Source organism: Ranitomeya imitator, chromosome 1 (genome assembly GCF_032444005.1).
Source record: "Ranitomeya imitator isolate aRanImi1 chromosome 1, aRanImi1.pri, whole genome shotgun sequence".
NCBI classification, from domain to species: domain Eukaryota; kingdom Metazoa; phylum Chordata; class Amphibia; order Anura; family Dendrobatidae; genus Ranitomeya; species Ranitomeya imitator.
In genome coordinates this window covers 76,255,716-76,273,892 of record NC_091282.1, presented here as the reverse complement: position 1 = coordinate 76,273,892, position 18,177 = coordinate 76,255,716, and the positions used below count along the sequence as shown (strand labels likewise).

Genomic DNA, 18,177 nt, shown 5'->3' with positions numbered 1-18,177 from the left:
TGACCCCTGCGATTTCCCCAAATGCGGGAAACTCGACTGCATAATTTGTGGTAGTGGGGGACTGCGTTCGCGCTTTCCCCTGATTTCCTATGGTCAAAGACAGAACACAAAAGATGCTCTGCTGAGCCGAAGCGATGCTTTGGAGAAAAGCTCCAAGCAGCGGGCAGACGTGGCCTTTGGCTCCCCCCTTGTGGGGGAAGGATGCCACCTTCCCTGTGTCGCTGCTATGCTTTGTTTATTGTTTCTTGGTTGGTTTGAGGTTGTTGCCTTTGCTCGACACTTTGGCCCTTTTTGACCCCCCCCACCCCCGGCTGGTGGGGATTGAGCAAGTCGCTTGCATCTCGTTGACTTGGTGACGACATGGCTTGCTCTGCTTGTCTGCAGGTGCAGGCGGGCATGCTCGCGGGAGGGCACCTGCAGCATCCCCATCTCACAGCCTTGGGGCTGGAGCTGGAGCTGTGAGTGGGCCGCTGGTGCGCAGCTATCTGCGGTTTGCTCCTCCTGCCCTTGAGCCTCCTCCAGCGTGCATCCTCTTGAGCGGAGATGAGTGAGTCATGAGAGGGTGCCGGCAGCTGGAGCTCGAGCTGTCTACAGCATGTTCTCAGGCCAGCGCAGCAACGTGACGCGAGGCTGGGGCGGAGCCGAGGCTCCTATATGCAAATGACTCAGGCTGCTGCTGTGCATCTTGGGCGGCTTTTGACTTGAGCTCGGCCTGCCCTGTGGGGGGTCGGAGTGGGCGTCAGCCGCGTCGGGAGCGACCGGCGCCTCCCACTCGAGGAGCCTCCGTGCGGTCTGTGCCGAACGCCACCCCCCACCCCCTCCCTTTCGGGCACGAGACTCCGCGATGTTGGGGAGCTGCGTCGGAGGGGCGCTCGTCGGGCCGGCGGGGCCCCAACTCATACTTACCTGGCAGGGGAGATACCATGATCACTAAGGTGGTTCTCCCAGGGTGAGGCTCATCCATTGCACTCCGGGTGTGCTGACCCCTGCGATTTCCCCAAATGCGGGAAACTCGACTGCATAATTTGTGGTAGTGGGGGACTGCGTTCGCGCTTTCCCCTGATTTCCTATGGTCAAAGACAGAACACAAAAGATGCTCTGCTGAGCCGAAGCGATGCTTTGGAGAAAAGCTCCAAGCAGCGGGCAGACGTGGCCTTTGGCTCCCCCTTGTGGGGGAAGGATGCCACCTTCCCTGTGTCGCTGCTATGCTTTGTTTATTGTTTCTTGGTTGGTTTGAGGTTGTTGCCTTTGCTCGACACTTTGGCCCTTTTTGACCCCCCCACCCCCGGCTGGTGGGGATTGAGCAAGTCGCTTGCATCTCGTTGACTTGGTGACGACATGGCTTGCTCTGCTTGTCTGCAGGTGCAGGCGGGCATGCTCGCGGGAGGGCACCTGCAGCATCCCCATCTCACAGCCTTGGGGCTGGAGCTGGAGCTGTGAGTGGGCCGCTGGTGCGCAGCTATCTGCGGTTTGCTCCTCCTGCCCTTGAGCCTCCTCCAGCGTGCATCCTCTTGAGCGGAGATGAGTGAGTCATGAGAGGGTGCCGGCAGCTGGAGCTCGAGCTGTCTACAGCATGTTCTCAGGCCAGCGCAGCAACGTGACGCGAGGCTGGGGCGGAGCCGAGGCTCCTATATGCAAATGACTCAGGCTGCTGCTGTGCATCTTGGGCGGCTTTTGACTTGAGCTCGGCCTGCCCTGTGGGGGGTCGGAGTGGGCGTCAGCCGCGTCGGGAGCGACCGGCGCCTCCCACTCGAGGAGCCTCCGTGCGGTCTGTGCCGAACGCCACCCCCCACCCCCTCCCTTTCGGGCACGAGACTCCGCGATGTTGGGGAGCTGCGTCGGAGGGGCGCTCGTCGGGCCGGCGGGCCCCAACTCATACTTACCTGGCAGGGGAGATACCATGATCACTAAGGTGGTTCTCCCAGGGTGAGGCTCATCCATTGCACTCCGGGTGTGCTGACCCCTGCGATTTCCCCAAATGCGGGAAACTCGACTGCATAATTTGTGGTAGTGGGGGGACTGCGTTCGCGCTTTCCCCTGATTTCCTATGGTCAAAGACAGAACACAAAAGATGCTCTGCTGAGCCGAAGCGATGCTTTGGAGAAAAGCTCCAAGCAGCGGGCAGACGTGGCCTTTGGCTCCCCCTTGTGGGGGAAGGATGCCACCTTCCCTGTGTCGCTGCTATGCTTTGTTTATTGTTTCTTGGTTGGTTTGAGGTTGTTGCCTTTGCTCGACACTTTGGCCCTTTTTGACCCCCCCACCCCCGGCTGGTGGGGATTGAGCAAGTCGCTTGCATCTCGTTGACTTGGTGACGACATGGCTTGCTCTGCTTGTCTGCAGGTGCAGGCGGGCATGCTCGCGGGGAGGGCACCTGCAGCATCCCCATCTCACAGCCTTGGGGCTGGAGCTGGAGCTGTGAGTGGGCCGCTGGTGCGCAGCTATCTGCGGTTTGCTCCTCCTGCCCTTGAGCCTCCTCCAGCGTGCATCCTCTTGAGCGGAGATGAGTGAGTCATGAGAGGGTGCCGGCAGCTGGAGCTCGAGCTGTCTACAGCATGTTCTCAGGCCAGCGCAGCAACGTGACGCGAGGCTGGGGCGGAGCCGAGGCTCCTATATGCAAATGACTCAGGCTGCTGCTGTGCATCTTGGGCGGCTTTTGACTTGAGCTCGGCCTGCCCTGTGGGGGGTCGGAGTGGGCGTCAGCCGCGTCGGGAGCGACCGGCGCCTCCCACTCGAGGAGCCTCCGTGCGGTCTGTGCCGAACGCCACCCCCCACCCCCTCCCTTTCGGGCACGAGACTCCGCGATGTTGGGGAGCTGCGTCGGAGGGGCGCTCGTCGGGCCGGCGGGCCCCAACTCATACTTACCTGGCAGGGGAGATACCATGATCACTAAGGTGGTTCTCCCAGGGTGAGGCTCATCCATTGCACTCCGGGTGTGCTGACCCCTGCGATTTCCCCAAATGCGGGAAACTCGACTGCATAATTTGTGGTAGTGGGGGACTGCGTTCGCGCTTTCCCCTGATTTCCTATGGTCAAAGACAGAACACAAAAGATGCTCTGCTGAGCCGAAGCGATGCTTTGGAGAAAAGCTCCAAGCAGCGGGCAGACGTGGCCTTTGGCTCCCCCTTGTGGGGGAAGGATGCCACCTTCCCTGTGTCGCTGCTATGCTTTGTTTATTGTTTCTTGGTTGGTTTGAGGTTGTTGCCTTTGCTCGACACTTTGGCCCTTTTTGACCCCCCCACCCCCGGCTGGTGGGGATTGAGCAAGTCGCTTGCATCTCGTTGACTTGGTGACGACATGGCTTGCTCTGCTTGTCTGCAGGTGCAGGCGGGCATGCTCGCGGGAGGGCACCTGCAGCATCCCCATCTCACAGCCTTGGGGCTGGAGCTGGAGCTGTGAGTGGGCCGCTGGTGCGCAGCTATCTGCGGTTTGCTCCTCCTGCCCTTGAGCCTCCTCCAGCGTGCATCCTCTTGAGCGGAGATGAGTGAGTCATGAGAGGGTGCCGGCAGCTGGAGCTCGAGCTGTCTACAGCATGTTCTCAGGCCAGCGCAGCAACGTGACGCGAGGCTGGGGCGGAGCCGAGGCTCCTATATGCAAATGACTCAGGCTGCTGCTGTGCATCTTGGGCGGCTTTTGACTTGAGCTCGGCCTGCCCTGTGGGGGGTCGGAGTGGGCGTCAGCCGCGTCGGGAGCGACCGGCGCCTCCCACTCGAGGAGCCTCCGTGCGGTCTGTGCCGAACGCCACCCCCCACCCCCTCCCTTTCGGGCACGAGACTCCGCGATGTTGGGGAGCTGCGTCGGAGGGGCGCTCGTCGGGCCGGCGGGCCCCAACTCATACTTACCTGGCAGGGGAGATACCATGATCACTAAGGTGGTTCTCCCAGGGTGAGGCTCATCCATTGCACTCCGGGTGTGCTGACCCCTGCGATTTCCCCAAATGCGGGAAACTCGACTGCATAATTTGTGGTAGTGGGGGACTGCGTTCGCGCTTTCCCCTGATTTCCTATGGTCAAAGACAGAACACAAAAGATGCTCTGCTGAGCCGAAGCGATGCTTTGGAGAAAAGCTCCAAGCAGCGGGCAGACGTGGCCTTTGGCTCCCCCTTGTGGGGGAAGGATGCCACCTTCCCTGTGTCGCTGCTATGCTTTGTTTATTGTTTCTTGGTTGGTTTGAGGTTGTTGCCTTTGCTCGACACTTTGGCCCTTTTTGACCCCCCCACCCCCGGCTGGTGGGGATTGAGCAAGTCGCTTGCATCTCGTTGACTTGGTGACGACATGGCTTGCTCTGCTTGTCTGCAGGTGCAGGCGGGCATGCTCGCGGGAGGGCACCTGCAGCATCCCCATCTCACAGCCTTGGGGCTGGAGCTGGAGCTGTGAGTGGGCCGCTGGTGCGCAGCTATCTGCGGTTTGCTCCTCCTGCCCTTGAGCCTCCTCCAGCGTGCATCCTCTTGAGCGGAGATGAGTGAGTCATGAGAGGGTGCCGGCAGCTGGAGCTCGAGCTGTCTACAGCATGTTCTCAGGCCAGCGCAGCAACGTGACGCGAGGCTGGGGCGGAGCCGAGGCTCCTATATGCAAATGACTCAGGCTGCTGCTGTGCATCTTGGGCGGCTTTTGACTTGAGCTCGGCCTGCCCTGTGGGGGGTCGGAGTGGGCGTCAGCCGCGTCGGGAGCGACCGGCGCCTCCCACTCGAGGAGCCTCCGTGCGGTCTGTGCCGAACGCCACCCCCCACCCCCTCCCTTTCGGGCACGAGACTCCGCGATGTTGGGGAGCTGCGTCGGAGGGGCGCTCGTCGGGCCGGCGGGCCCCAACTCATACTTACCTGGCAGGGGAGATACCATGATCACTAAGGTGGTTCTCCCAGGGTGAGGCTCATCCATTGCACTCCGGGTGTGCTGACCCCTGCGATTTCCCCAAATGCGGGAAACTCGACTGCATAATTTGTGGTAGTGGGGGACTGCGTTCGCGCTTTCCCCTGATTTCCTATGGTCAAAGACAGAACACAAAAGATGCTCTGCTGAGCCGAAGCGATGCTTTGGAGAAAAGCTCCAAGCAGCGGGCAGACGTGGCCTTTGGCTCCCCCTTGTGGGGGAAGGATGCCACCTTCCCTGTGTCGCTGCTATGCTTTGTTTATTGTTTCTTGGTTGGTTTGAGGTTGTTGCCTTTGCTCGACACTTTGGCCCTTTTTGACCCCCCCACCCCCGGCTGGTGGGGATTGAGCAAGTCGCTTGCATCTCGTTGACTTGGTGACGACATGGCTTGCTCTGCTTGTCTGCAGGTGCAGGCGGGCATGCTCGCGGGAGGGCACCTGCAGCATCCCCATCTCACAGCCTTGGGGCTGGAGCTGGAGCTGTGAGTGGGCCGCTGGTGCGCAGCTATCTGCGGTTTGCTCCTCCTGCCCTTGAGCCTCCTCCAGCGTGCATCCTCTTGAGCGGAGATGAGTGAGTCATGAGAGGGTGCCGGCAGCTGGAGCTCGAGCTGTCTACAGCATGTTCTCAGGCCAGCGCAGCAACGTGACGCGAGGCTGGGGCGGAGCCGAGGCTCCTATATGCAAATGACTCAGGCTGCTGCTGTGCATCTTGGGCGGCTTTTGACTTGAGCTCGGCCTGCCCTGTGGGGGGTCGGAGTGGGCGTCAGCCGCGTCGGGAGCGACCGGCGCCTCCCACTCGAGGAGCCTCCGTGCGGTCTGTGCCGAACGCCACCCCCCACCCCCTCCCTTTCGGGCACGAGACTCCGCGATGTTGGGGAGCTGCGTCGGAGGGGCGCTCGTCGGGCCGGCGGGCCCCAACTCATACTTACCTGGCAGGGGAGATACCATGATCACTAAGGTGGTTCTCCCAGGGTGAGGCTCATCCATTGCACTCCGGGTGTGCTGACCCCTGCGATTTCCCCAAATGCGGGAAACTCGACTGCATAATTTGTGGTAGTGGGGGACTGCGTTCGCGCTTTCCCCTGATTTCCTATGGTCAAAGACAGAACACAAAAGATGCTCTGCTGAGCCGAAGCGATGCTTTGGAGAAAAGCTCCAAGCAGCGGGCAGACGTGGCCTTTGGCTCCCCCTTGTGGGGGAAGGATGCCACCTTCCCTGTGTCGCTGCTATGCTTTGTTTATTGTTTCTTGGTTGGTTTGAGGTTGTTGCCTTTGCTCGACACTTTGGCCCTTTTTGACCCCCCCACCCCCGGCTGGTGGGGATTGAGCAAGTCGCTTGCATCTCGTTGACTTGGTGACGACATGGCTTGCTCTGCTTGTCTGCAGGTGCAGGCGGGCATGCTCGCGGGAGGGCACCTGCAGCATCCCCATCTCACAGCCTTGGGGCTGGAGCTGGAGCTGTGAGTGGGCCGCTGGTGCGCAGCTATCTGCGGTTTGCTCCTCCTGCCCTTGAGCCTCCTCCAGCGTGCATCCTCTTGAGCGGAGATGAGTGAGTCATGAGAGGGTGCCGGCAGCTGGAGCTCGAGCTGTCTACAGCATGTTCTCAGGCCAGCGCAGCAACGTGACGCGAGGCTGGGGCGGAGCCGAGGCTCCTATATGCAAATGACTCAGGCTGCTGCTGTGCATCTTGGGCGGCTTTTGACTTGAGCTCGGCCTGCCCTGTGGGGGGTCGGAGTGGGCGTCAGCCGCGTCGGGAGCGACCGGCGCCTCCCACTCGAGGAGCCTCCGTGCGGTCTGTGCCGAACGCCACCCCCCACCCCCTCCCTTTCGGGCACGAGACTCCGCGATGTTGGGGAGCTGCGTCGGAGGGGCGCTCGTCGGGCCGGCGGGCCCCAACTCATACTTACCTGGCAGGGGAGATACCATGATCACTAAGGTGGTTCTCCCAGGGTGAGGCTCATCCATTGCACTCCGGGTGTGCTGACCCCTGCGATTTCCCCAAATGCGGGAAACTCGACTGCATAATTTGTGGTAGTGGGGGACTGCGTTCGCGCTTTCCCCTGATTTCCTATGGTCAAAGACAGAACACAAAAGATGCTCTGCTGAGCCGAAGCGATGCTTTGGAGAAAAGCTCCAAGCAGCGGGCAGACGTGGCCTTTGGCTCCCCCTTGTGGGGGAAGGATGCCACCTTCCCTGTGTCGCTGCTATGCTTTGTTTATTGTTTCTTGGTTGGTTTGAGGTTGTTGCCTTTGCTCGACACTTTGGCCCTTTTTGACCCCCCCACCCCCGGCTGGTGGGGATTGAGCAAGTCGCTTGCATCTCGTTGACTTGGTGACGACATGGCTTGCTCTGCTTGTCTGCAGGTGCAGGCGGGCATGCTCGCGGGAGGGCACCTGCAGCATCCCCATCTCACAGCCTTGGGGCTGGAGCTGGAGCTGTGAGTGGGCCGCTGGTGCGCAGCTATCTGCGGTTTGCTCCTCCTGCCCTTGAGCCTCCTCCAGCGTGCATCCTCTTGAGCGGAGATGAGTGAGTCATGAGAGGGTGCCGGCAGCTGGAGCTCGAGCTGTCTACAGCATGTTCTCAGGCCAGCGCAGCAACGTGACGCGAGGCTGGGGCGGAGCCGAGGCTCCTATATGCAAATGACTCAGGCTGCTGCTGTGCATCTTGGGCGGCTTTTGACTTGAGCTCGGCCTGCCCTGTGGGGGGTCGGAGTGGGCGTCAGCCGCGTCGGGAGCGACCGGCGCCTCCCACTCGAGGAGCCTCCGTGCGGTCTGTGCCGAACGCCACCCCCCACCCCCTCCCTTTCGGGCACGAGACTCCGCGATGTTGGGGAGCTGCGTCGGAGGGGCGCTCGTCGGGCCGGCGGGCCCCAACTCATACTTACCTGGCAGGGGAGATACCATGATCACTAAGGTGGTTCTCCCAGGGTGAGGCTCATCCATTGCACTCCGGGTGTGCTGACCCCTGCGATTTCCCCAAATGCGGGAAACTCGACTGCATAATTTGTGGTAGTGGGGGACTGCGTTCGCGCTTTCCCCTGATTTCCTATGGTCAAAGACAGAACACAAAAGATGCTCTGCTGAGCCGAAGCGATGCTTTGGAGAAAAGCTCCAAGCAGCGGGCAGACGTGGCCTTTGGCTCCCCCTTGTGGGGGAAGGATGCCACCTTCCCTGTGTCGCTGCTATGCTTTGTTTATTGTTTCTTGGTTGGTTTGAGGTTGTTGCCTTTGCTCGACACTTTGGCCCTTTTTGACCCCCCCACCCCCGGCTGGTGGGGATTGAGCAAGTCGCTTGCATCTCGTTGACTTGGTGACGACATGGCTTGCTCTGCTTGTCTGCAGGTGCAGGCGGGCATGCTCGCGGGAGGGCACCTGCAGCATCCCCATCTCACAGCCTTGGGGCTGGAGCTGGAGCTGTGAGTGGGCCGCTGGTGCGCAGCTATCTGCGGTTTGCTCCTCCTGCCCTTGAGCCTCCTCCAGCGTGCATCCTCTTGAGCGGAGATGAGTGAGTCATGAGAGGGTGCCGGCAGCTGGAGCTCGAGCTGTCTACAGCATGTTCTCAGGCCAGCGCAGCAACGTGACGCGAGGCTGGGGCGGAGCCGAGGCTCCTATATGCAAATGACTCAGGCTGCTGCTGTGCATCTTGGGCGGCTTTTGACTTGAGCTCGGCCTGCCCTGTGGGGGGTCGGAGTGGGCGTCAGCCGCGTCGGGAGCGACCGGCGCCTCCCACTCGAGGAGCCTCCGTGCGGTCTGTGCCGAACGCCACCCCCCACCCCCTCCCTTTCGGGCACGAGACTCCGCGATGTTGGGGAGCTGCGTCGGAGGGGCGCTCGTCGGGCCGGCGGGCCCCAACTCATACTTACCTGGCAGGGGAGATACCATGATCACTAAGGTGGTTCTCCCAGGGTGAGGCTCATCCATTGCACTCCGGGTGTGCTGACCCCTGCGATTTCCCCAAATGCGGGAAACTCGACTGCATAATTTGTGGTAGTGGGGGACTGCGTTCGCGCTTTCCCCTGATTTCCTATGGTCAAAGACAGAACACAAAAGATGCTCTGCTGAGCCGAAGCGATGCTTTGGAGAAAAGCTCCAAGCAGCGGGCAGACGTGGCCTTTGGCTCCCCCTTGTGGGGGAAGGATGCCACCTTCCCTGTGTCGCTGCTATGCTTTGTTTATTGTTTCTTGGTTGGTTTGAGGTTGTTGCCTTTGCTCGACACTTTGGCCCTTTTTGACCCCCCCACCCCCGGCTGGTGGGGATTGAGCAAGTCGCTTGCATCTCGTTGACTTGGTGACGACATGGCTTGCTCTGCTTGTCTGCAGGTGCAGGCGGGCATGCTCGCGGGAGGGCACCTGCAGCATCCCCATCTCACAGCCTTGGGGCTGGAGCTGGAGCTGTGAGTGGGCCGCTGGTGCGCAGCTATCTGCGGTTTGCTCCTCCTGCCCTTGAGCCTCCTCCAGCGTGCATCCTCTTGAGCGGAGATGAGTGAGTCATGAGAGGGTGCCGGCAGCTGGAGCTCGAGCTGTCTACAGCATGTTCTCAGGCCAGCGCAGCAACGTGACGCGAGGCTGGGGCGGAGCCGAGGCTCCTATATGCAAATGACTCAGGCTGCTGCTGTGCATCTTGGGCGGCTTTTGACTTGAGCTCGGCCTGCCCTGTGGGGGGTCGGAGTGGGCGTCAGCCGCGTCGGGAGCGACCGGCGCCTCCCACTCGAGGAGCCTCCGTGCGGTCTGTGCCGAACGCCACCCCCCACCCCCTCCCTTTCGGGCACGAGACTCCGCGATGTTGGGGAGCTGCGTCGGAGGGGCGCTCGTCGGGCCGGCGGGCCCCAACTCATACTTACCTGGCAGGGGAGATACCATGATCACTAAGGTGGTTCTCCCAGGGTGAGGCTCATCCATTGCACTCCGGGTGTGCTGACCCCTGCGATTTCCCCAAATGCGGGAAACTCGACTGCATAATTTGTGGTAGTGGGGGACTGCGTTCGCGCTTTCCCCTGATTTCCTATGGTCAAAGACAGAACACAAAAGATGCTCTGCTGAGCCGAAGCGATGCTTTGGAGAAAAGCTCCAAGCAGCGGGCAGACGTGGCCTTTGGCTCCCCCTTGTGGGGGAAGGATGCCACCTTCCCTGTGTCGCTGCTATGCTTTGTTTATTGTTTCTTGGTTGGTTTGAGGTTGTTGCCTTTGCTCGACACTTTGGCCCTTTTTGACCCCCCCACCCCCGGCTGGTGGGGATTGAGCAAGTCGCTTGCATCTCGTTGACTTGGTGACGACATGGCTTGCTCTGCTTGTCTGCAGGTGCAGGCGGGCATGCTCGCGGGAGGGCACCTGCAGCATCCCCATCTCACAGCCTTGGGGCTGGAGCTGGAGCTGTGAGTGGGCCGCTGGTGCGCAGCTATCTGCGGTTTGCTCCTCCTGCCCTTGAGCCTCCTCCAGCGTGCATCCTCTTGAGCGGAGATGAGTGAGTCATGAGAGGGTGCCGGCAGCTGGAGCTCGAGCTGTCTACAGCATGTTCTCAGGCCAGCGCAGCAACGTGACGCGAGGCTGGGGCGGAGCCGAGGCTCCTATATGCAAATGACTCAGGCTGCTGCTGTGCATCTTGGGCGGCTTTTGACTTGAGCTCGGCCTGCCCTGTGGGGGGTCGGAGTGGGCGTCAGCCGCGTCGGGAGCGACCGGCGCCTCCCACTCGAGGAGCCTCCGTGCGGTCTGTGCCGAACGCCACCCCCCACCCCCTCCCTTTCGGGCACGAGACTCCGCGATGTTGGGGAGCTGCGTCGGAGGGGCGCTCGTCGGGCCGGCGGGCCCCAACTCATACTTACCTGGCAGGGGAGATACCATGATCACTAAGGTGGTTCTCCCAGGGTGAGGCTCATCCATTGCACTCCGGGTGTGCTGACCCCTGCGATTTCCCCAAATGCGGGAAACTCGACTGCATAATTTGTGGTAGTGGGGGACTGCGTTCGCGCTTTCCCCTGATTTCCTATGGTCAAAGACAGAACACAAAAGATGCTCTGCTGAGCCGAAGCGATGCTTTGGAGAAAAGCTCCAAGCAGCGGGCAGACGTGGCCTTTGGCTCCCCCTTGTGGGGGAAGGATGCCACCTTCCCTGTGTCGCTGCTATGCTTTGTTTATTGTTTCTTGGTTGGTTTGAGGTTGTTGCCTTTGCTCGACACTTTGGCCCTTTTTGACCCCCCCACCCCCGGCTGGTGGGGATTGAGCAAGTCGCTTGCATCTCGTTGACTTGGTGACGACATGGCTTGCTCTGCTTGTCTGCAGGTGCAGGCGGGCATGCTCGCGGGAGGGCACCTGCAGCATCCCCATCTCACAGCCTTGGGGCTGGAGCTGGAGCTGTGAGTGGGCCGCTGGTGCGCAGCTATCTGCGGTTTGCTCCTCCTGCCCTTGAGCCTCCTCCAGCGTGCATCCTCTTGAGCGGAGATGAGTGAGTCATGAGAGGGTGCCGGCAGCTGGAGCTCGAGCTGTCTACAGCATGTTCTCAGGCCAGCGCAGCAACGTGACGCGAGGCTGGGGCGGAGCCGAGGCTCCTATATGCAAATGACTCAGGCTGCTGCTGTGCATCTTGGGCGGCTTTTGACTTGAGCTCGGCCTGCCCTGTGGGGGGTCGGAGTGGGCGTCAGCCGCGTCGGGAGCGACCGGCGCCTCCCACTCGAGGAGCCTCCGTGCGGTCTGTGCCGAACGCCACCCCCCACCCCCTCCCTTTCGGGCACGAGACTCCGCGATGTTGGGGAGCTGCGTCGGAGGGGCGCTCGTCGGGCCGGCGGGCCCCAACTCATACTTACCTGGCAGGGGAGATACCATGATCACTAAGGTGGTTCTCCCAGGGTGAGGCTCATCCATTGCACTCCGGGTGTGCTGACCCCTGCGATTTCCCCAAATGCGGGAAACTCGACTGCATAATTTGTGGTAGTGGGGGACTGCGTTCGCGCTTTCCCCTGATTTCCTATGGTCAAAGACAGAACACAAAAGATGCTCTGCTGAGCCGAAGCGATGCTTTGGAGAAAAGCTCCAAGCAGCGGGCAGACGTGGCCTTTGGCTCCCCCTTGTGGGGGAAGGATGCCACCTTCCCTGTGTCGCTGCTATGCTTTGTTTATTGTTTCTTGGTTGGTTTGAGGTTGTTGCCTTTGCTCGACACTTTGGCCCTTTTTGACCCCCCCACCCCCGGCTGGTGGGGATTGAGCAAGTCGCTTGCATCTCGTTGACTTGGTGACGACATGGCTTGCTCTGCTTGTCTGCAGGTGCAGGCGGGCATGCTCGCGGGAGGGCACCTGCAGCATCCCCATCTCACAGCCTTGGGGCTGGAGCTGGAGCTGTGAGTGGGCCGCTGGTGCGCAGCTATCTGCGGTTTGCTCCTCCTGCCCTTGAGCCTCCTCCAGCGTGCATCCTCTTGAGCGGAGATGAGTGAGTCATGAGAGGGTGCCGGCAGCTGGAGCTCGAGCTGTCTACAGCATGTTCTCAGGCCAGCGCAGCAACGTGACGCGAGGCTGGGGCGGAGCCGAGGCTCCTATATGCAAATGACTCAGGCTGCTGCTGTGCATCTTGGGCGGCTTTTGACTTGAGCTCGGCCTGCCCTGTGGGGGGTCGGAGTGGGCGTCAGCCGCGTCGGGAGCGACCGGCGCCTCCCACTCGAGGAGCCTCCGTGCGGTCTGTGCCGAACGCCACCCCCCACCCCCTCCCTTTCGGGCACGAGACTCCGCGATGTTGGGGAGCTGCGTCGGAGGGGCGCTCGTCGGGCCGGCGGGCCCCAACTCATACTTACCTGGCAGGGGAGATACCATGATCACTAAGGTGGTTCTCCCAGGGTGAGGCTCATCCATTGCACTCCGGGTGTGCTGACCCCTGCGATTTCCCCAAATGCGGGAAACTCGACTGCATAATTTGTGGTAGTGGGGGACTGCGTTCGCGCTTTCCCCTGATTTCCTATGGTCAAAGACAGAACACAAAAGATGCTCTGCTGAGCCGAAGCGATGCTTTGGAGAAAAGCTCCAAGCAGCGGGCAGACGTGGCCTTTGGCTCCCCCTTGTGGGGGAAGGATGCCACCTTCCCTGTGTCGCTGCTATGCTTTGTTTATTGTTTCTTGGTTGGTTTGAGGTTGTTGCCTTTGCTCGACACTTTGGCCCTTTTTGACCCCCCCACCCCCGGCTGGTGGGGATTGAGCAAGTCGCTTGCATCTCGTTGACTTGGTGACGACATGGCTTGCTCTGCTTGTCTGCAGGTGCAGGCGGGCATGCTCGCGGGAGGGCACCTGCAGCATCCCCATCTCACAGCCTTGGGGCTGGAGCTGGAGCTGTGAGTGGGCCGCTGGTGCGCAGCTATCTGCGGTTTGCTCCTCCTGCCCTTGAGCCTCCTCCAGCGTGCATCCTCTTGAGCGGAGATGAGTGAGTCATGAGAGGGTGCCGGCAGCTGGAGCTCGAGCTGTCTACAGCATGTTCTCAGGCCAGCGCAGCAACGTGACGCGAGGCTGGGGCGGAGCCGAGGCTCCTATATGCAAATGACTCAGGCTGCTGCTGTGCATCTTGGGCGGCTTTTGACTTGAGCTCGGCCTGCCCTGTGGGGGGTCGGAGTGGGCGTCAGCCGCGTCGGGAGCGACCGGCGCCTCCCACTCGAGGAGCCTCCGTGCGGTCTGTGCCGAACGCCACCCCCCACCCCCTCCCTTTCGGGCACGAGACTCCGCGATGTTGGGGAGCTGCGTCGGAGGGGCGCTCGTCGGGCCGGCGGGCCCCAACTCATACTTACCTGGCAGGGGAGATACCATGATCACTAAGGTGGTTCTCCCAGGGTGAGGCTCATCCATTGCACTCCGGGTGTGCTGACCCCTGCGATTTCCCCAAATGCGGGAAACTCGACTGCATAATTTGTGGTAGTGGGGGACTGCGTTCGCGCTTTCCCCTGATTTCCTATGGTCAAAGACAGAACACAAAAGATGCTCTGCTGAGCCGAAGCGATGCTTTGGAGAAAAGCTCCAAGCAGCGGGCAGACGTGGCCTTTGGCTCCCCCTTGTGGGGGAAGGATGCCACCTTCCCTGTGTCGCTGCTATGCTTTGTTTATTGTTTCTTGGTTGGTTTGAGGTTGTTGCCTTTGCTCGACACTTTGGCCCTTTTTGACCCCCCCACCCCCGGCTGGTGGGGATTGAGCAAGTCGCTTGCATCTCGTTGACTTGGTGACGACATGGCTTGCTCTGCTTGTCTGCAGGTGCAGGCGGGCATGCTCGCGGGAGGGCACCTGCAGCATCCCCATCTCACAGCCTTGGGGCTGGAGCTGGAGCTGTGAGTGGGCCGCTGGTGCGCAGCTATCTGCGGTTTGCTCCTCCTGCCCTTGAGCCTCCTCCAGCGTGCATCCTCTTGAGCGGAGATGAGTGAGTCATGAGAGGGTGCCGGCAGCTGGAGCTCGAGCTGTCTACAGCATGTTCTCAGGCCAGCGCAGCAACGTGACGCGAGGCTGGGGCGGAGCCGAGGCTCCTATATGCAAATGACTCAGGCTGCTGCTGTGCATCTTGGGCGGCTTTTGACTTGAGCTCGGCCTGCCCTGTGGGGGGTCGGAGTGGGCGTCAGCCGCGTCGGGAGCGACCGGCGCCTCCCACTCGAGGAGCCTCCGTGCGGTCTGTGCCGAACGCCACCCCCCACCCCCTCCCTTTCGGGCACGAGACTCCGCGATGTTGGGGAGCTGCGTCGGAGGGGCGCTCGTCGGGCCGGCGGGCCCCAACTCATACTTACCTGGCAGGGGAGATACCATGATCACTAAGGTGGTTCTCCCAGGGTGAGGCTCATCCATTGCACTCCGGGTGTGCTGACCCCTGCGATTTCCCCAAATGCGGGAAACTCGACTGCATAATTTGTGGTAGTGGGGGACTGCGTTCGCGCTTTCCCCTGATTTCCTATGGTCAAAGACAGAACACAAAAGATGCTCTGCTGAGCCGAAGCGATGCTTTGGAGAAAAGCTCCAAGCAGCGGGCAGACGTGGCCTTTGGCTCCCCCTTGTGGGGGAAGGATGCCACCTTCCCTGTGTCGCTGCTATGCTTTGTTTATTGTTTCTTGGTTGGTTTGAGGTTGTTGCCTTTGCTCGACACTTTGGCCCTTTTTGACCCCCCCACCCCCGGCTGGTGGGGATTGAGCAAGTCGCTTGCATCTCGTTGACTTGGTGACGACATGGCTTGCTCTGCTTGTCTGCAGGTGCAGGCGGGCATGCTCGCGGGAGGGCACCTGCAGCATCCCCATCTCACAGCCTTGGGGCTGGAGCTGGAGCTGTGAGTGGGCCGCTGGTGCGCAGCTATCTGCGGTTTGCTCCTCCTGCCCTTGAGCCTCCTCCAGCGTGCATCCTCTTGAGCGGAGATGAGTGAGTCATGAGAGGGTGCCGGCAGCTGGAGCTCGAGCTGTCTACAGCATGTTCTCAGGCCAGCGCAGCAACGTGACGCGAGGCTGGGGCGGAGCCGAGGCTCCTATATGCAAATGACTCAGGCTGCTGCTGTGCATCTTGGGCGGCTTTTGACTTGAGCTCGGCCTGCCCTGTGGGGGGTCGGAGTGGGCGTCAGCCGCGTCGGGAGCGACCGGCGCCTCCCACTCGAGGAGCCTCCGTGCGGTCTGTGCCGAACGCCACCCCCCACCCCCTCCCTTTCGGGCACGAGACTCCGCGATGTTGGGGAGCTGCGTCGGAGGGGCGCTCGTCGGGCCGGCGGGCCCCAACTCATACTTACCTGGCAGGGGAGATACCATGATCACTAAGGTGGTTCTCCCAGGGTGAGGCTCATCCATTGCACTCCGGGTGTGCTGACCCCTGCGATTTCCCCAAATGCGGGAAACTCGACTGCATAATTTGTGGTAGTGGGGGACTGCGTTCGCGCTTTCCCCTGATTTCCTATGGTCAAAGACAGAACACAAAAGATGCTCTGCTGAGCCGAAGCGATGCTTTGGAGAAAAGCTCCAAGCAGCGGGCAGACGTGGCCTTTGGCTCCCCCTTGTGGGGGAAGGATGCCACCTTCCCTGTGTCGCTGCTATGCTTTGTTTATTGTTTCTTGGTTGGTTTGAGGTTGTTGCCTTTGCTCGACACTTTGGCCCTTTTTGACCCCCCCACCCCCGGCTGGTGGGGATTGAGCAAGTCGCTTGCATCTCGTTGACTTGGTGACGACATGGCTTGCTCTGCTTGTCTGCAGGTGCAGGCGGGCATGCTCGCGGGAGGGCACCTGCAGCATCCCCATCTCACAGCCTTGGGGCTGGAGCTGGAGCTGTGAGTGGGCCGCTGGTGCGCAGCTATCTGCGGTTTGCTCCTCCTGCCCTTGAGCCTCCTCCAGCGTGCATCCTCTTGAGCGGAGATGAGTGAGTCATGAGAGGGTGCCGGCAGCTGGAGCTCGAGCTGTCTACAGCATGTTCTCAGGCCAGCGCAGCAACGTGACGCGAGGCTGGGGCGGAGCCGAGGCTCCTATATGCAAATGACTCAGGCTGCTGCTGTGCATCTTGGGCGGCTTTTGACTTGAGCTCGGCCTGCCCTGTGGGGGGTCGGAGTGGGCGTCAGCCGCGTCGGGAGCGACCGGCGCCTCCCACTCGAGGAGCCTCCGTGCGGTCTGTGCCGAACGCCACCCCCCACCCCCTCCCTTTCGGGCACGAGACTCCGCGATGTTGGGGAGCTGCGTCGGAGGGGCGCTCGTCGGGCCGGCGGGCCCCAACTCATACTTACCTGGCAGGGGAGATACCATGATCACTAAGGTGGTTCTCCCAGGGTGAGGCTCATCCATTGCACTCCGGGTGTGCTGACCCCTGCGATTTCCCCAAATGCGGGAAACTCGACTGCATAATTTGTGGTAGTGGGGGACTGCGTTCGCGCTTTCCCCTGATTTCCTATGGTCAAAGACAGAACACAAAAGATGCTCTGCTGAGCCGAAGCGATGCTTTGGAGAAAAGCTCCAAGCAGCGGGCAGACGTGGCCTTTGGCTCCCCCTTGTGGGGGAAGGATGCCACCTTCCCTGTGTCGCTGCTATGCTTTGTTTATTGTTTCTTGGTTGGTTTGAGGTTGTTGCCTTTGCTCGACACTTTGGCCCTTTTTGACCCCCCCACCCCCGGCTGGTGGGGATTGAGCAAGTCGCTTGCATCTCGTTGACTTGGTGACGACATGGCTTGCTCTGCTTGTCTGCAGGTGCAGGCGGGCATGCTCGCGGGAGGGCACCTGCAGCATCCCCATCTCACAGTCTTGGGGCTGGAGCTGGAGCTGTGAGTGGGCCGCTGGTGCGCAGCTATCTGCGGTTTGCTCCTCCTGCCCTTGAGCCTCCTCCAGCGTGCATCCTCTTGAGCGGAGATGAGTGAGTCATGAGAGGGTGCCGGCAGCTGGAGCTCGAGCTGTCTACAGCATGTTCTCAGGCCAGCGCAGCAACGTGACGCGAGGCTGGGGCGGAGCCGAGGCTCCTATATGCAAATGACTCAGGCTGCTGCTGTGCATCTTGGGCGGCTTTTGACTTGAGCTCGGCCTGCCCTGTGGGGGGTCGGAGTGGGCGTCAGCCGCGTCGGGAGCGACCGGCGCCTCCCACTCGAGGAGCCTCCGTGCGGTCTGTGCCGAACGCCACCCCCCACCCCCTCCCTTTCGGGCACGAGACTCCGCGATGTTGGGGAGCTGCGTCGGAGGGGCGCTCGTCGGGCCGGCGGGCCCCAACTCATACTTACCTGGCAGGGGAGATACCATGATCACTAAGGTGGTTCTCCCAGGGTGAGGCTCATCCATTGCACTCCGGGTGTGCTGACCCCTGCGATTTCCCCAAATGCGGGAAACTCGACTGCATAATTTGTGGTAGTGGGGGACTGCGTTCGCGCTTTCCCCTGATTTCCTATGGTCAAAGACAGAACACAAAAGATGCTCTGCTGAGCCGAAGCGATGCTTTGGAGAAAAGCTCCAAGCAGCGGGCAGACGTGGCCTTTGGCTCCCCCTTGTGGGGGAAGGATGCCACCTTCCCTGTGTCGCTGCTATGCTTTGTTTATTGTTTCTTGGTTGGTTTGAGGTTGTTGCCTTTGCTCGACACTTTGGCCCTTTTTGACCCCCCCACCCCCGGCTGGTGGGGATTGAGCAAGTCGCTTGCATCTCGTTGACTTGGTGACGACATGGCTTGCTCTGCTTGTCTGCAGGTGCAGGCGGGCATGCTCGCGGGAGGGCACCTGCAGCATCCCCATCTCACAGCCTTGGGGCTGGAGCTGGAGCTGTGAGTGGGCCGCTGGTGCGCAGCTATCTGCGGTTTGCTCCTCCTGCCCTTGAGCCTCCTCCAGCGTGCATCCTCTTGAGCGGAGATGAGTGAGTCATGAGAGGGTGCCGGCAGCTGGAGCTCGAGCTGT

The 18,177-nt window shown here is 61.2% G+C and overlaps 18 non-coding genes across 18 annotated transcripts; all 18 read left to right on the top strand.

The window, feature by feature from the left end:
• Window positions 1–898: 898 nt before the first annotated feature.
• LOC138660308 (U1 spliceosomal RNA) lies at window positions 899–1,062 on the top strand. Its single transcript, XR_011317768.1, has one exon. It is a non-coding gene; the product is annotated as a U1 spliceosomal RNA (small nuclear RNA).
• Window positions 1,063–1,875: 813 nt separating this feature from the next.
• On the top strand, window positions 1,876–2,040 carry LOC138660018 (U1 spliceosomal RNA). The gene has a single exon (XR_011317520.1). It is a non-coding gene; the product is annotated as a U1 spliceosomal RNA (small nuclear RNA).
• An 814-nt stretch (window positions 2,041–2,854) lies between these two features.
• On the top strand, window positions 2,855–3,018 carry LOC138660306 (U1 spliceosomal RNA). Its single transcript, XR_011317767.1, has one exon. It is a non-coding gene; the product is annotated as a U1 spliceosomal RNA (small nuclear RNA).
• An 813-nt stretch (window positions 3,019–3,831) lies between these two features.
• LOC138660305 (U1 spliceosomal RNA) lies at window positions 3,832–3,995 on the top strand. Its single transcript, XR_011317766.1, has one exon. It is a non-coding gene; the product is annotated as a U1 spliceosomal RNA (small nuclear RNA).
• An 813-nt stretch (window positions 3,996–4,808) lies between these two features.
• Window positions 4,809–4,972, top strand: LOC138660304 (U1 spliceosomal RNA). Its single transcript, XR_011317765.1, has one exon. It is a non-coding gene; the product is annotated as a U1 spliceosomal RNA (small nuclear RNA).
• An 813-nt stretch (window positions 4,973–5,785) lies between these two features.
• On the top strand, window positions 5,786–5,949 carry LOC138660303 (U1 spliceosomal RNA). The gene has a single exon (XR_011317764.1). It is a non-coding gene; the product is annotated as a U1 spliceosomal RNA (small nuclear RNA).
• Window positions 5,950–6,762: 813 nt separating this feature from the next.
• Window positions 6,763–6,926, top strand: LOC138660302 (U1 spliceosomal RNA). Its single transcript, XR_011317763.1, has one exon. It is a non-coding gene; the product is annotated as a U1 spliceosomal RNA (small nuclear RNA).
• An 813-nt stretch (window positions 6,927–7,739) lies between these two features.
• LOC138660301 (U1 spliceosomal RNA) lies at window positions 7,740–7,903 on the top strand. The gene has a single exon (XR_011317762.1). It is a non-coding gene; the product is annotated as a U1 spliceosomal RNA (small nuclear RNA).
• An 813-nt stretch (window positions 7,904–8,716) lies between these two features.
• On the top strand, window positions 8,717–8,880 carry LOC138660300 (U1 spliceosomal RNA). Its single transcript, XR_011317761.1, has one exon. It is a non-coding gene; the product is annotated as a U1 spliceosomal RNA (small nuclear RNA).
• Window positions 8,881–9,693: 813 nt separating this feature from the next.
• LOC138660299 (U1 spliceosomal RNA) lies at window positions 9,694–9,857 on the top strand. Its single transcript, XR_011317760.1, has one exon. It is a non-coding gene; the product is annotated as a U1 spliceosomal RNA (small nuclear RNA).
• Window positions 9,858–10,670: 813 nt separating this feature from the next.
• LOC138660298 (U1 spliceosomal RNA) lies at window positions 10,671–10,834 on the top strand. The gene has a single exon (XR_011317759.1). It is a non-coding gene; the product is annotated as a U1 spliceosomal RNA (small nuclear RNA).
• An 813-nt stretch (window positions 10,835–11,647) lies between these two features.
• LOC138660297 (U1 spliceosomal RNA) lies at window positions 11,648–11,811 on the top strand. Its single transcript, XR_011317758.1, has one exon. It is a non-coding gene; the product is annotated as a U1 spliceosomal RNA (small nuclear RNA).
• An 813-nt stretch (window positions 11,812–12,624) lies between these two features.
• On the top strand, window positions 12,625–12,788 carry LOC138660295 (U1 spliceosomal RNA). The gene has a single exon (XR_011317757.1). It is a non-coding gene; the product is annotated as a U1 spliceosomal RNA (small nuclear RNA).
• Window positions 12,789–13,601: 813 nt separating this feature from the next.
• Window positions 13,602–13,765, top strand: LOC138660294 (U1 spliceosomal RNA). Its single transcript, XR_011317756.1, has one exon. It is a non-coding gene; the product is annotated as a U1 spliceosomal RNA (small nuclear RNA).
• An 813-nt stretch (window positions 13,766–14,578) lies between these two features.
• On the top strand, window positions 14,579–14,742 carry LOC138660293 (U1 spliceosomal RNA). The gene has a single exon (XR_011317755.1). It is a non-coding gene; the product is annotated as a U1 spliceosomal RNA (small nuclear RNA).
• An 813-nt stretch (window positions 14,743–15,555) lies between these two features.
• On the top strand, window positions 15,556–15,719 carry LOC138660292 (U1 spliceosomal RNA). Its single transcript, XR_011317754.1, has one exon. It is a non-coding gene; the product is annotated as a U1 spliceosomal RNA (small nuclear RNA).
• Window positions 15,720–16,532: 813 nt separating this feature from the next.
• On the top strand, window positions 16,533–16,696 carry LOC138660291 (U1 spliceosomal RNA). Its single transcript, XR_011317753.1, has one exon. It is a non-coding gene; the product is annotated as a U1 spliceosomal RNA (small nuclear RNA).
• Window positions 16,697–17,509: 813 nt separating this feature from the next.
• On the top strand, window positions 17,510–17,673 carry LOC138660290 (U1 spliceosomal RNA). The gene has a single exon (XR_011317752.1). It is a non-coding gene; the product is annotated as a U1 spliceosomal RNA (small nuclear RNA).
• The last annotated feature ends 504 nt before the right edge of the window (window positions 17,674–18,177 follow it).